This window comes from Aythya fuligula, chromosome 1, assembly GCF_009819795.1.
Source record: "Aythya fuligula isolate bAytFul2 chromosome 1, bAytFul2.pri, whole genome shotgun sequence".
Lineage (NCBI taxonomy): Eukaryota > Metazoa > Chordata > Aves > Anseriformes > Anatidae > Aythya > Aythya fuligula.
The window spans coordinates 154,535,755-154,551,753 of NC_045559.1; the positions used below are offsets into that span (position 1 = coordinate 154,535,755).

At 34.9% G+C, this 15,999-nt stretch overlaps 1 protein-coding gene across 1 annotated transcript in view; it reads right to left on the bottom strand.

Annotated features, from left to right (window-relative positions):
- Positions 1 to 15,999, bottom strand: part of GPC5 (glypican 5) — a 771,981-nt gene that overhangs the window by 13,405 nt on the left and 742,577 nt on the right. The window lies entirely within an intron of this gene.

Below are 15,999 nucleotides of genomic sequence, written 5' to 3' on the forward strand. Positions count from 1 at the left end.
ATGTTAAAGAAACTACTTTTTCATGCATGGGTGACAGGATATATTGTGGAGTCATTTTGTATGCTTTCTTTCCATTTCAAGACTTCAAGCCCTTATCCTGACCATTTCCTGTCCTTTAAGCAAAATAAATGTTCTTCATGAATCTAAGTATTAACAGATGAAGCATCAACAATTTTTTAAGTGACAATACAAGAACAGGAGATGGTAACAGAATGATTTTGGCAGATAAAAACTTTTAGGAGAGAAAGAAGCGTTATGGTAAATATTGGTCTCAGATTCCAAAGGCAGCACAGCAGAGCAAGCTTATACCCAAGAGTTTATGAATGTACACCTGACAACAAAGAACAATAATTCACATACATACCCTTTGTGTATGTTTCCTAGAGACTTGTTAAGTTGAGGTGTTGAGGTGCCTAGCTCCTCCTAGAGCTGATATATTGGACATTAATAGAAAGGGAAATATTTACAGTGGAGTTGAGCCTGGATATGAAAGTTTCAAACATATGATACCTCTCGGAGCCCTGAAACTATTCTTGTCCTCAAAAATTAGAGTAGGTCAATTGCAAGGAATTTTCAAAGATCAAGTCCACCCGTCTGACCTTTTCATGGCTAACTGAAAGTTAAAGCATATTATTTAGGATATTATCCAAATGCCTCTTGAACACTGATAGGCACGGGGAATGAACTACCTCAAGAGTAAGTCTGTTCCAGTGTTTGGCCATTGATGAGATGGTTTTCATTAAATATTTTTTTTCCTTATGTCTAGTCTGAACCTCCCCTGGCAAAGGTTTGTTCCATTAACATGTTCCATATAATCACAGAATCACAGAATGGCTTTGATTGGAAGGCACTTTAAAGATCATCTAGTTCTAACCTCCCTGCCATGAGCAGGGATGCCACCCACAAGATTAGGTTGCCCAGGCACTCATCCAACTTTGTCTTAAACATTTCCAAGAATGTAGAATACACAACTTCTTTGGGCAACCTGTTCCAGTACTTCACCAACTTCTGCATGAAGAATTTCCTCCTAACAACTAATTTAAATGTCTCCTCTTATAGTTTAAAACCAATCCCCATTGTCCTACCATTATCAGCTCGATTAAAATGTTGCTTTCCATCTTTTTTATAAGACCACTTCAAGTATTGAAAAACTGCAATGAGGAGCCTTCTCTTTTTCAGGTTGAAAATCTCCAGTTTTCTCAGCCTTTCTTCAAAGGAGAGGTGCTCCAGCCCTCTTAATTTCTTTGTAGCCTATATATATATATATAGGCTATATATATACCTAGTCTTTATATATAGCCTATATATATACCTAAACAAGTTTTTAGATAATACATCTAGAATATATGTGGATACCTTAATACAGTGTTTTGAAATTTAATGGCCTGCATTATGCACATTACCAGACTAAATGGTCAAAATGGAATCCATTTGTCTGTGGAACTGTTAACTGTTAATGAGGTAGATTGAAATCCTCTTCAAATGGAATTAATATCTATTAACTGGACTTCTACATGATCTCTCCACCCAAAATCTCTCCAATTATATAAATTCAAGTATAAGTGCTCACAAACAGGATAGCCTGACCTGATAATCTTGTCTTGAGCAAACTTACGGAATGTTTTGTTAATTCTTGGCATACTTGTTGTTGTTGTTTATTTTTATTGAAAATATAGACAACATTTCAAATACTTAATATTTACAATAAGACTATTATGCTTACTCACTTTGACATATTTTCTTGATCTTCTATAATTTGCAGATGCCTTTGATCTTTAAAAGACATAAAATCAAAACCAAATTTAAATGATTTCTATTATGAGATTATTTATGTCAGGAACACTTTTGACTTGAAATGAATTCATATTTTTTAAATAAATAAATTTCTTAAAAATAGGGAAATCCTTTACTAGCTGAATGTTGACAGATACTTACCTGAAACACTGTACTTAGCACTGTCATAGTCAAATCCCCAAGCACAATCTAGGCACTAGAAAATCTGTTCTGAGCCTCTTCCTAATTCATTGTATTCAGATGATGTTTTTCAAAGTGTTCCTCTGTACAAATACTTTACCCAGAAAGATATTGTACCTCTGGGAATGAAGGTGATTTTTATGGGTTCTTTATTGGTGCTATGAACCTGAGAAACATATGACTAAAAATGAGTAACTTTCCTCCATGCCTGTCATATGGCAATATATATATATATAAATATATAAGAAATATTTTAAAATAATAATAAATAAAAATATAATATTAACATACAATAATAATATAATATATAATAATGTTATATAATAATAACATAATAAATAAATAATATGTATATGCATTTAAGGAGTATTTTAAAATAATTTGTGGTCTAAATATTCCATAACACTATTAAAGCTACAGCAAGTCTGTGCTCAGCATTTTTACCGTGTAGAGTGAATATGAAGGAAAAAGATTACTACTCAAATCCACATTTCCTAGACCAAAATTTCAGTTTATATAACAAAAATTACTTGCTCCATCCATTTTCCTTCTCTCTCCAACTCCGCCCCCCGCCTTTTCCACTGGTGATCTCAGTATAGAAGGAATCTGGACCATATTTTCCAAAATAATTGATTCAAATGTAAATAAATACATATTTATTTAAGAACACCCTGATGTACTTTCAGATATTTTACAAGAGAAAGAAGAAAGAATTAACTGTCTTTCCTTAAAAATAAATAAATAAATAAAGACTACAGTTGGCAGCATTAGGAATGTTGATGTAAAATCAAGGTGAATGTTAAGGAACAAGTGTGTTAGAAATCAGCAAGATTTGCATGATTACCTAATTTGATTGTGTTCACAACATTTGGTCTAATTATGGATACCCTCTATACCTTTACAACACTGTTCCCATAAAGAAACATTTACAGATTTGCTGCCTCTACCATTTTACATGATATCTGAAAGACTGGAAACCCAGAAATCCTAGCCCAGTGATCACTCTGTATGCACAGAAAGTCAAGGAAAATAAAGCATGTGCCAGCAAGCTTACCATAAGATTCATTATAACTTCTTTTGAGTTTACTAGTGTTGGCAAGACTGGATTTACAAGGTCAGTGGTTTATTGTCTGCCTCCAAGCATAAAGCGTGAAAATGATGATATTTTAGTAAAGCTTTCTCTTAAAAGATATAGTTGCTCTATGGTGAGTTTCACTGATACTTCTTCCTCGGACAAAATTGTAAATTTTCCACAGGGCAGAAATTCAGCAACTTTGCAGTTTCTTGAAGCACATGTTTAGTCAAAGATATATCAATAGCAGATATGTTTTTGTTGGTTTTGTTTTATTTTTGTGGAAAGGTATATACTTTCAATTTCTATCCTTTGTAACTATTGAAATATTTCTATTACGTTCAAAATTAACATTCAAAACATTCAAAAGTCTTGATTATGGAGATATTTCTGTGTACAATGTAGGTTTATATGTGTCTGTTTTTATTGTATTACTTTTCTTATATACTCTGAAGTACAAACCAAAACAAAGAAAACATACACACGAATATATAGATTGTTCATTATAAAAAACAAGCTATTATGTCATCGTCAGTATTTTGGTATAAATGATTTAAGCATTTCACTATTTTGACTATTGCTTTAACCATAGAAATAGTTACTTTCCACTCTCCACTTTATTATATTGATCTATTCTCATTTATGTCGTCCAATACACACAGCAATAATGTGTGTAGTGTTTTTAAGGGACACAGTCTGAGACATCTCTGTATGTATGTTATTATAGTTGTAAAAAATGTAACTCTATATCAGTTAGTAACAAATGCTAAGGAAAGCCACTGAGACAAATAGTTAAATAATTTAAAATAATTAATTAAAATAATCAATATATAATACGCAAAATAAAAAATAAACATATATAAATAAACAACAATAAATATATTAATAATGTAAAAGAAATAGATGGAAAATATGGCGTACAATGGCAAAGAGACTTTTCTTGAAGTATTTTTGGTTTTGGAAAACCAAATTTTTAGTAAACCAATGTAATGTTAACATTCTCACCTTTCCTTGTGGGATTTGATGAAACTAAGAAATGCCATATTGTTACATATAATTTTAACTTGTATTAAATCTGAGTAATTTAAATCTACTAGGGATAATGGATTTCTCATATTACCTGATGAAACTCAAAGTGAACTCTTCATTCCATGCCAAATAGTAAGGCAAATACTGCTGATCAAAATATTTCAGTGTTAGTTTTAAAGATTATTTTTTTTTATGACCCCTTCATCTACAGAATGAAATAATTAATATGAAGAATGAAATTAATATGTGCTAGGTCTAAACCTAGCACAAACATGACACTTGAAGAATTCTTTTCAGCTTTCCAGACACATAGATTTGCTGTGAAGTTGCCAATATATAGCTCAGTGAAATAGAAACCTTTTTTTTTTTTTTTTTTTCCAAGTAATAGTTTTTTGGTTTTGTTTAAATTCTGTATTAAATAGATTTCATAGCTCCCTGCCAAAATTTATTTTTGGTTTACACAGCAATGACTAGCTGATAGGCAAGAAATACTAAAAGCTGGTCTTTATTTAATTGTCTATTTTTAGGCTGGGTTGTTGTTTTTTGTCCTTTATTGAAATCCAAACAAAAGTGTTTATTGACTATATTATTTCTAAGTTAGATGCCAATAAGAGCTGAAAAGTTACTTTTAAGAAAACTTTTATTTATGTTATGTAATTACTTCTGAATCAACAATGCTGAACTGTAATATATTAAAAAGAACTATTGTTCTGAATATCTGCTGCTCTCTAAATATTTCCAATATTTACAGTACAAAGTTAACTTTTTTTTTCCAAGACTGGAATTCTCTCGTGATCTTTTAAACAATGTGAAAATCAGTAATGTGTGAAGGTTATCAAAATCCACTCAAATATTCAGAGAAACATTGTTTCAAAAAGGTTAGATTTTATTGAGTTTGCACTGATAATATCTAGCTTGAGATATTATATAACTTTGTATCTCTGTTACTAATGCTACCCAAACCACTAAACTATCCCAAATGGTTAACTGGAAGAATAGAAAACTGTCTTGAAGCATTTATTACTGGGCAAACTGCTTCATATCTGTATGTTCAGCACATCTATTTCAATTTGTTTCTGGTACAAACTAATACAAAAACAAGAAATCACCCAGAGAAAGAAACAGGAATCATATTCAATGATTTCAAAGCACACAATAAACCAATTTAGCTAATAAAACATCTAAAAGATACTTTCAGCTGAATATAGTTTTATCAGAGCATCTAGAAAAAAAATCTAGGTGTAGGAGAGATTTTCAATATTTCAATCATTCTATGATTCTATGAACATTTAACTGAAGTAACTGTATTTTTACTTCTAAAATATGTTTTTGTCTTCATGTATGTGTTTGCATTTGTTTATATCTTGCTTTCTGGGGGGTACACAAGTACATCAGGAAAGTTATATATCTGGCTGAAAAATAAATATATTCAGGAATATTTTACATTTGTTTTAATATTAAATGGAAAAAAATACAAATTTCATAAATTTTTAATTTCAAAAATTGCCAAATTGCCTTTTTTTTTTTTTTTTTCTTCCAAGAAGATAGGCTTTCAAATACTTACAGGCAAAAACTGCTACCTGTGAGTTTGCTGCCAATGGTCTCTGATACAATCAGACCACACTTCTAGGAGATGGGTACCTAGAAAGAATATGAAAGACTCCAGTGCTGCCTGCTGCCTGTTACAGGATGATAATGGGGAATAGAGCCCATCCATACTACGAGAACTTTACAAGCTAGGGACAGCTAAATAGCTGACAAGTTCAAAACTTTAGATCTTCAAAGATATCCTGAGTGATGGGATCAGCTGTAGAGACCCTGGTCATTCAAATTGCACCTTTGCAATTGATAAATGTCTGTCTGCATGGTAGCTTTGCCTCTAAATGTTGTCTCTAGTCCACTATTTTTAAAAGCAATTTCTGAACAAATTGTAGGCATCACAGGCTAAGGTGGACAAACTTCCTGCAGAAGTTCCTTTAACAAAATAAATGAAACAAACAAACAGAAAAGTGAATCTTTACAGTGTTCAGCTGGAAGATATATGTGCAGTGAAACAATGATATCTACATAATTTCTGAGAAGTGAGAATGGATTCAACCTCCCATACCCACCTGACACAGATGACACAGATAATTCCTGCATTTCTGATATATTGTACTCAGACCAGTATGGAATTTACTGGGTTTATTTAATTTTATTTAATGATTTATTTATTTATTTCCGCAGAATTTACTGGGAAAATCTGGAACAGACTAAACATGATTTAGGTACTGTTCAAACTATCTATCCATATATGTACTGATGCCTGACTTCCAGTGTCCAGATGGGCATTCCTGATCGCTGTTGAATTTACTGGTAACCAAAGAATCAAGATGAGAAAACAGCATTTGAAGCATTTCTTCTCAGCACATGAAATATTTTTGGTCATCTCTCAGACTTCTAGAAGCAGTATGGAAACATCAGTCTGACTAGTCAATATAATAATAAGAAATGTTAGTTTATGCAAAAGTAAAACAAAATATCTAGATAAAGAGGAAAGACACATTGAAGTATGTGCATGCCTGTGAGTAGACCTGTGGCTGAACAAAGGGAAAAAATAGATCAGAGCAAAGGCAAATAATTGCTAAGAGTGGTTGTTGTGGAGTGAGTACATTGTAAACCAATATGATCTTTAGAAATTATTTCATGCTTTTGCTACCATCTGTTTTTTTACATAACTTGGTGTCAAGGAGAACTTTATCCCTTTCTGACAGACTTTTCTAGCAGTGGAAGGTTGTATTTCTTGAACTGACCTTCAAATTCCTAAACAAAGATACTAGATCGAATACTTTTAAGCGTTCCTCTTGGTGATCCAACCATTCAAATTTGTTTGTGATACATGCTTTAGATTTATACATGCTTTATATCTGCTCCACCTACACTTAGTTTCCTTGTTATGTTTTTTGTTGTTGTTGTTTCTAATGTATCTGTTTGTGCACTATCATTTCTTTGTTGCATTTACTAATTTCATAACAATTACCTTAATTTTTCAAAGCAGGCTATTACTGTTAGGAGGAATGGAGATGAAACTGATGGAATATGTATTCTGAATGGAGCTCAGGATGGAACTGACTAAAATATGGATTTCTGCATTCGTTATGTGTATCTACAATGAAGGCCTTGAAACATAGATCAGTAAACTACAGAGGAAGGCCTTGCACATATGTCTTTGCTCTGGATGACGTATCTGAAATGTTGAACCACATAACAGGGAAGAAGCCTGGGTAAGGCATGGGTCTCCTGGGAGAATGAACAAGTCTCCAGGGTCTTTATGATGTCTGTGAATCCCAGCTGGGAAATCACTGGTATGATGAAATAGGAGCAGCACTTGTCTCCTGAATGATGATAAATGGCATGTGATTCAGTTACTTACATATAAATCATAGAATCATAGAATTATAGAACATATTGGGTTGGAAGGGACCTCAAAGATCATCTAGTTCCAACCCCCTCCCACTAGACCAGGTTGCCCAAAGCCCCATCTAACTGACCTTGAACAAATTCAGGCATGGAGCAGCCACTACTTCTCTGGGCAACCTGTTCCAGTGCCTCACCAACTTCTGCATGAAGAATTTCCTCCTAACAACTAATTTAAATGCCCTGTCTTATAGTTTAAAACCATTCCCCATTGTCCTACCATTATCAGCCCGTGTAAAATGTTGCTCTCCATCTTTTTTATAAGACCACTTTATGTATTGAGAAGCTACAATAATGTCACCCCTGAGCCTTCTCTTTTTCAGATTGAAAATCTCCAGTTCTCTTAGCATTTCTTCAAAGGAGAGGTGCTTCCAGCCTTTAACATATCCACCTCCTTGTTCTGGGGTCCCCAGACCTGAATGCATCACTGCAAGTGGGGTCTCACAAGGGCAGAGCAGAGGGGGACAATCACCTCCCTTGACCTGCCGGCCATGCCTCTTTTGATGCAGCCCAGGATGCAATCTGCCTACTGGGCTGCAATTGTGTAATGCTGGCTCATGTCAAGCTTTTCCTTCACCAGAACCCCCAAGTCCTTCTCTGCAGGGCTGCTCTCAATGAGTTCTTCTCCCAGTCTGTACACCTGTCTGTGATTGCCCCTGCCTAGGTGCAGCACCTTGCACTTGGACTTGAACCTCAGTAGATTTACATGGAGCCACTTATCTAGCTTGTCCAGGTCCCTTTGGATGTGATCTCTTCCTTCTGTTGTATTGACTGTAACACTCAGCTTGGTGTCATCTGCAAACTTGCTGAGGGTGCATTCAATCCCACTATCTATTTTTTTGATAAAGATATTAAACAACACCAGTCCCAAGATGAACCCCTGAAGGACGTCACTCATCCCACTCATCCCCAGCCTCCACTTGGACATAGAGCCATTGACCACAATTCTCTGGGTGCAGCTTTCAAGCCAATTCTTTATCCACTTAATGATCCACCGTTCAAATCCATATCTCTCCAATTTGGGGATCAGGATGTCATGTATGACTGTGTCAAAGGCCTTACAGATATCCCTGTAGATGACATTGGCTAGTCTTCCCTTGTCAGCTGATGCAGTCACTTCATCATAGAAGGACACCAGTTTGGTCAAGGAATTACTAAGGGATATTTCAGGCACTGCCAGGTATCTTGCTTAATTACTTATTATCACACGAGAAGAATGAGGGCTTTATGTTAAGATTTGTGTTTTAACTATCAGTCTCATGTTTCAGATACCCTTGTCTTGGACACCCTTGGGTGGTGCTAGTGTACTGGGTCTGGCTGGAATGTTAACTTTCCCTGCAGCAGCCCATACAGTGTTGTGCTCTGTACTTGTAGCTGGAACAGCAGTGTTATCACACCAGTGTTGTGTCTACTGCTAAGCAGTGCTGGCACAGCATCGGGACTCTCTCTAACCCTCCTACGGGGTGGGCAAAAAAGTGAGAAAAGAAACATCACCAGGGCAGCTGACCTAAACCAACCAAAGGGATATTCCATACTATATGATGTCACACTCACCAATAAAAGGTGGAAACAGGAAGAAGAGGGGAGGGGTGGGCTCTCGTTGTGAAAATGTCGGTCCTCCATCTGAACACCAGCTACGTGCATTGAGGCCCTGCTTCAAGGACGTCGTCAAGCATCACTCATTTGTGCGAAGTAGAGAGTAATTTCTTTCCTCTGCACTTCCACATAGCCTTGATTTGTTTTATTTGTTTGTTTTCCTCCTTTTTTTTTCCTTTCCCCCTCCCTTTTCCCCTTTCCTTTTTTGTTTTCCCTTTAGTTAAATTGTTTAGTTCATAACAACCTTTCTTTTATTATTATTATCATTATTATCATTATTATCATTATTATTATTATTATTATTATTATTATTATTATTATTATTATTATTATTATTATTATTATTATTATATCTTTAATTAAATTATCCTTATCTCAACCCGTGAGCTGTTCTTTGCTTTACTTCTTCCCCTCCAAATCTAAGGAGGGGGAGTGAGAGTGTGGTTGTGGTGTTTATTTGCCCAGCACTGTAAAACCACCACAGCTAGGCACCTATGAAAACATGTATAGAAGAATCTCACTCTAGCTGTTTTCCACTCTGAAGCTAACAAAAGTTGGTGTGCATTGGCATCGTGACAATGTTTGTATTTAACATGTTTTCTTCATGGTTCATTTCTGTTTACCTCTGTTTAAGTGGACTATAGATATTCCTGCTTTTTGACATCACGAACTTAAAATTTGTCTTTCTTTGCTTGTGGACAAAACAATTTCATTAAATGACTATTCAGTTGCAATGAACAGATGTCTTATCCAGATAAATAACCAAAGGAACATTTATTAGAAGCAAAATGTTTCTAAATTTCTTCCAAGACTGATAATTAGATCGAGATCTCACAGGTGCCTGTGAGAAAGTACAGTTCTGCTGATTATCTGACTGTTCGCTGCCCTTGGTTTTCAGAAATGGAATGATGATGGATGTTGATGATGCGCACATGAAATTGTGAGAGAAAATAGTATACTGGTTGTCTGAAAGAGTTATGGCAAATTCCTATTTTTATTCTATTCACACACTCTGCATTATCATTTGAAGATAGTCACTTGCATCCATACGGAAGTGTGTACAAGTGGACCGAATTTCTAATGTTTCATATGAAATTAAACTATTCACTCATATCTTCTTAGTTCATACTTTTTTCCCTGTATTGATATATATTTATACATTATTATTTTATTTTTCAGTGCTTATATTTTATGATCATTTGCTACAAATCACACATCACATGGTTACTGTTATGAACATGTAAGTTTGGATAAGGCATTGATGTTAGACATTGAGGTTTTGTTGCTTCATCTTAAGTGGTGTGTGATGATGATAAAAAGAAAAATGGTATTCTGATGTATACATTACGGACAACTGGATTTTATCCCAACTACTGTAGCTTGTTAAGTACATTTTTTTGTTTGTTTGTTTTCTTTCCAGACAACTATATTTCCAGACAACTATTCAGTTAACACAAAAGTACATGAGAGCATGTGTTTAGGCAGAATAATCAAGAAATGGCAGATCCTCCTGTCTATAACTAACCTTACCCAAAATGTCTGAAAAGAATGAGGTAGCTAAAATGAGTCTTTTCCTTTTGTGTTAATCATAGAATCACAGAATTGTCTAGGTTGTAAGAGACCTCAAGATCATTGAGTCCAACCTCTGACATAACACTAACAATTCCTCCACTAAACCATATCACTAAACTCGACATCTAAACTTTTAAAGACATCCAGGGATGGTGACTCAACCACTTCCCTGGGTAGCCTATTCCAATGCCTAACAACCCTCTCAGTAAAGAAGTTCTTTCTAACGTCCAACCTAAACCTCCCCTGGCACAATATTAGCCCATTCCTCCTCATCCTGTCACCAGGCATGTGGGAGAATAGACCAACCACCTTAAGGAGGTTCGTCTATTAAGGCTACAGCCTCCTTTATGGTACCTGTAGAGTAATCAAAATAAAATGATATATGATACAATTAGCACTCTTTCTATTAAAAGAAAAAACTGTGGAGACCTGTATCTTGGTCATACTGACCTTCATTCAAAGTGACTTTCAGAAGAAGGGAGCTGGAAAATGGTTGTTTATGCCTCAGTCCAGTATTGCAATTGATATGGTACCTTAATGCTACATTCACACCCTTCTGAGAGTTCTTTCAGAACATAAAGAACAAAAACAAAACAAAACAACAACAACAACAAAAACATTTATTCTACTGGTGCTTTCAATTTCCTTGTTTTCATGAAAACATGTCTAGTGTTATATATTGCTATCTTATGAAAGTTCAGAACATATGTTGTAACAACAAGGCTGTGCTCTCTAATCTACACTTCTTGTTATTTGTTATCTTTATAATCCTTCCAAATTCTATACCTGCACAAGAAAAATGTTTCTTTTTATTTTCTTTTTTTTTTTTTGAAGTACAATGTGAATCATGTATTACATGATTACATTTCTTCATTGCTCCTTCTCCAGCACATGGAAAAATATTGTTTAAATCAGGAAGAGTGGACAGTAGGAATGTGAAGGGAAAAGTGTCTCATTTAAGAGTCTAATTTCTGCTCCAATTACTTCCAAGTACAGGTCCAAACAATGATCCTACTATTTTCTTCAATATTTCCTATCAATTTAATCTCTGCAGGGGGTAAAATTTACTACATTTCCAATGTCTTCCACACTTTTTTTTTTTTTCCTAGAATCATTTTCTAAATCAGAAAATTCTAGTTATAAGTGTATATGGCACCTCAAGTTTGACAGAACTCCTTTATTGAGATATCAAATTTCACCTAGCTATTAAAAGGGAATAAAAGTATCTGTCTTTCCTGAATAGATATCAAAAAACAATATGCTGAATAATTCTGGATAGTAATACATGTACATATCTTGAAAGGAGCTTAATACTGTCTGCCATCTGATGATCATTGGTGTTGGCAATATCCCCTTTAATTAAGGTTTTCTGGACTTTCCATTAATGATGACTAGCTTTATTCTTGCCAAAAATTAATTATTAAAACACAAAAATATCTGCATATTGTTTGTAGAATGAATTCCAATTCTATTTTTTATTTGGAAATGCTCAGTCGTAAGGATTAAAGTGTATCTGATTGTCAAGAGATTAAAGGAAAACATACATTAAATCCTATTTTTTTTCATCTTTGGCAGACTTTTCTCTTGTGGGATCATCAATAAAGTTTTGTTATAAAACAGTTTCAGTGGTTGAGAGATTATGCTTTTGGTGACTTATAAAATCTTTTTTATTCATCTGCAAATCTATAACTATGCCCAATTACATATGTTTGAGTACACATGGATTAGAAAGTTGATTTTTCACTTAAATGTCTGAAGAAAACATTCTTTTCAAATTCTTCTCGTTGTGACTAAACTCTGCCTTCTTCATTAGAGTTACGTAACTGACCATGCTTCCTGTGTAACATGGTGAAAGTTCAAAACTTCTCTCTAGATTTTTTCCAAATTTACTATTTGATGTCCTTAGCTGAGCTGGAATTCATACCACAGTCATACCACTATGACATACCACTGTCATAGAAAAAAAGGTGGTCTTCTCTCTGCACCATTCATGGCATCAGACAACACAGATTGGTGGAGTGGCCGGGAAATAATCTGATTTATATGTAGTGGAAACAAATGTCTCATTGAGAAGGGAATGTCTCACTGGCTAAATGTCTCACTGGCTAAAGGCATGAACTGATACCACAACTATGAAACTGGGGAAGGAGAGGAAGGAGGTGGAATCTGCAGGAAAAGACTGGAACACTGGAAACCATTTGGCTGGAAAAGGTCATTCAGTTCAATAGAAGAAAATGAACAGGCAGGTGGTGAGATGGACAGGAAAATTACATTTGTGAATGAGGAAAGTAACTAAGCAAAAAATGATAGAGCAGAATGATGAAAAGATCAGCTGGTGAGGCAAATAGACTTTGACATGAAGCTAGAGAAGAAAAGGTGAAGGAGGGAACAAAATACAAGCCTAAAGCACAATCAGAGTGTTAGTTTGTGAAGCCATGTGGAAATGACTGAAAAGACAGATTAAAATCAATTACCCTTGGGTTAAGTGAGCACCAAAGACAGCACTAGAAAGGAGGATTATCACTTACAGTTGGAGGGACAGTAGAATTGCCTAACTGCTGATATGGCATATTTTTTGTTTTGCTTCTGATGTTGTCATGTTATTTTAGTTCGACCAGCAGAGTTTTTACAGTGGATCTGAAACTTCAAGTCCCACTGGCAGTCACATTAAGTAGTTATATAATAAGTAAGTAAATAAATAAATAAATATGGTTTTTGTTTGTTTGTTTGTTTTTGTTTGTTTTGTTTTGTTTTGTTTTGTTTTCCTGAGATAATTTCTTCTTTGCAGTTTGTTTTTTTAGACCCCCCCCCCAAAAAAAAAGAAAAAAGCTTATGACCAAAAATTTTTAGAGAATTATTATATGATTACAAGTTGTTCAGTTAAAATCATGAAAAGTAAGAATTAAAATTACTTCTACAGAATTGATACAGATCTTTTATTAGATATTTATTACTAGATTAGACAGAGTTAGGGAGTGTTCTATTATGAGAGTGAATCATTTGCAATTTTATATTGTTAGAGTAACCACTAGCAATTTTTGTCCTGAGCTGATACAAACTCTCCAAATCCACTTCCATTCATAGGCTGGAAAGCTGTATGAAACAGATACCATTGCTAATAGTCTTGTTGTTTATGGACACTCTGTTTTGGCAGGTGAGAGGATTTAAATTATCCATACCAATTGGCTTTAGTGTTATAAAACTGTCCTATATACATTTAGTTTACTGGTATAGACAAAGCCATATGATCCAGCCTTTTTTTTTTAAAAAAAAAAAATTTCAGATTCTCATAATACTTTTTTTCTTTCTTCTCTCTGCTTAAATTCCAAGAGTTATAAATGACAACTACTCCATGTGATGATAAGTAATATTACCTGTCCTGCATAAGTAATCAATTGCCTATACAGTTTACCATGAAAATGATTCTGGAGTTTTCACTGTTAACAAACTAATTCAATTTTACTTTTACTAAAAAAGCATGCTCAGAAAACAAAAACAACAAGACAAACAAACAAACAAACAATAAACAACAAGGAAGAGTATATTTGCTTGTACAGTCTGTCAGATGTGTAAGATGAGTATGAAGAGTCCTAAAGGCAGATGAGAGATTAGATTTGGGATTCAAAAGTTCCTTTATAGCACTTAGAATAAGCCTACTCTGTTATTTGTCTTTTGTAACAATCTGATGTATGCTTTTACAAGGTAACAACTGGTGATACTGATCTGCTTGAAAAAAATTGTACCCAGTTTGAATGTCTCTGTAATAGTAATAGAAAGCATGGACTGGACATTCTGTGCAAACCACAGAAATTGGACAAAAACCTTCTTCAAAAACCAACAAGAACTAATTTCTTATAGCTGTTCAACTGAGTAACTAACTGTAGAAGAAAAAAATAATCTAATAATAGGTTTAAAAATGCAAAACAAAACCTTCCCCACTAGTATAACAGTTTGGGCATCTAAATGCCTTTAAAAATCTAGCTACACACTCAAAGTGGAATAAATAAATAATAATAAATAAAATTAAAAGGACATTCTCTACAACCAGAATCTTCTCATTATAATCATTGTCATCATCATTGTCATCATCATCATCATCCATGTTTACCATTGTTTTCTTAGTGTACCATGAAAGAAATATAAAGTTCTCCCACCGTAAAAAAAAAAAAAAAAAAAAAAAAAAAAAAAAAAAAAAGTAGCAAAGGCAAAAATCTCAGGACAAAATCATAGACTTATAGACCTCATAGAATCATAGAATCACAAAATCATAGAATCATAGAATGGTTTGGGATGGAAGAGACCTTAAAGATCATTCAGTTCCTATCCCCCTGACATGAAAACGGACACCTTCCTGGTCCACTAGACCAGGTTGCTCAAAGCCCCATCTAACCTGTCTTTAAACACTTCCAGGGATGGGGCATCCACAGCTTCTCTGGGCAACTTGTTCCAGTGCCTCACCACCCTCTGAGTAAAGAATTTCTTCCTGATGACTAATCTAAATCTACCCTCTTTTAGGTTGAAGTCATTTCCCCTTGTCCTATACTCCCTGATAAATAGCCCATCCCCATCTATCCTGTGGCCTTCCTTTAGATACTGGATAGTTACTATAAGGTCTCCGTGGAGCCTTCTCTTCTCTAGGTTGAACAACGCCACCTTTGTGGCTGTCTTAATGAGAGAGTTGCCCTTGATCATCTTTGCAGCCCTCCTCTGGACTTGTTCTAATAGGTCCATGTCCTTCTTGTGCAGGATGATCCAGAACTGAGCACAGTACTCCAGGTGGGGTTTCACAAGAGCAGAGTGGAGGGGGAGAATCATCTCCCCCAACCTTCTGCTGGTCACTCTTCTTTTGATGCAGCCCAGGATACAGTCGGCTTTCTGGGCTGCAAGAACATATTGTCAGCTCATATTCAGTTTTGTCTACCAGTACCCGCAAGTTCTTTTCCATAGGACTGCTCTCTATCCTCTTGTTGCCCAGACTGAATTCATGTTTGGGATTGCCCTGACCCAGGTGCAGGACATTGCACTTGGCTAGTCCCAGTACAGACCCCTGAGTGACACCACTAGTTACCGGTCTCTACCTGGATATAGATGACCTCTTTGAATATGACCATCCAGTCAATTCCTTAGTCACTGAGTTGTCCATCTATCAAATCTGTCACTCCATTTTATGGACAAGAATGTTTTGCCAGACAGTATCAATGAGTCCAGGTAGATGATATCATTTTGTCATGTATAGGTGAATAGACTACTTGAAAAGAGGGAAACCCAAGTTCAAATATCTGCCCAAAGTACAACAGAGA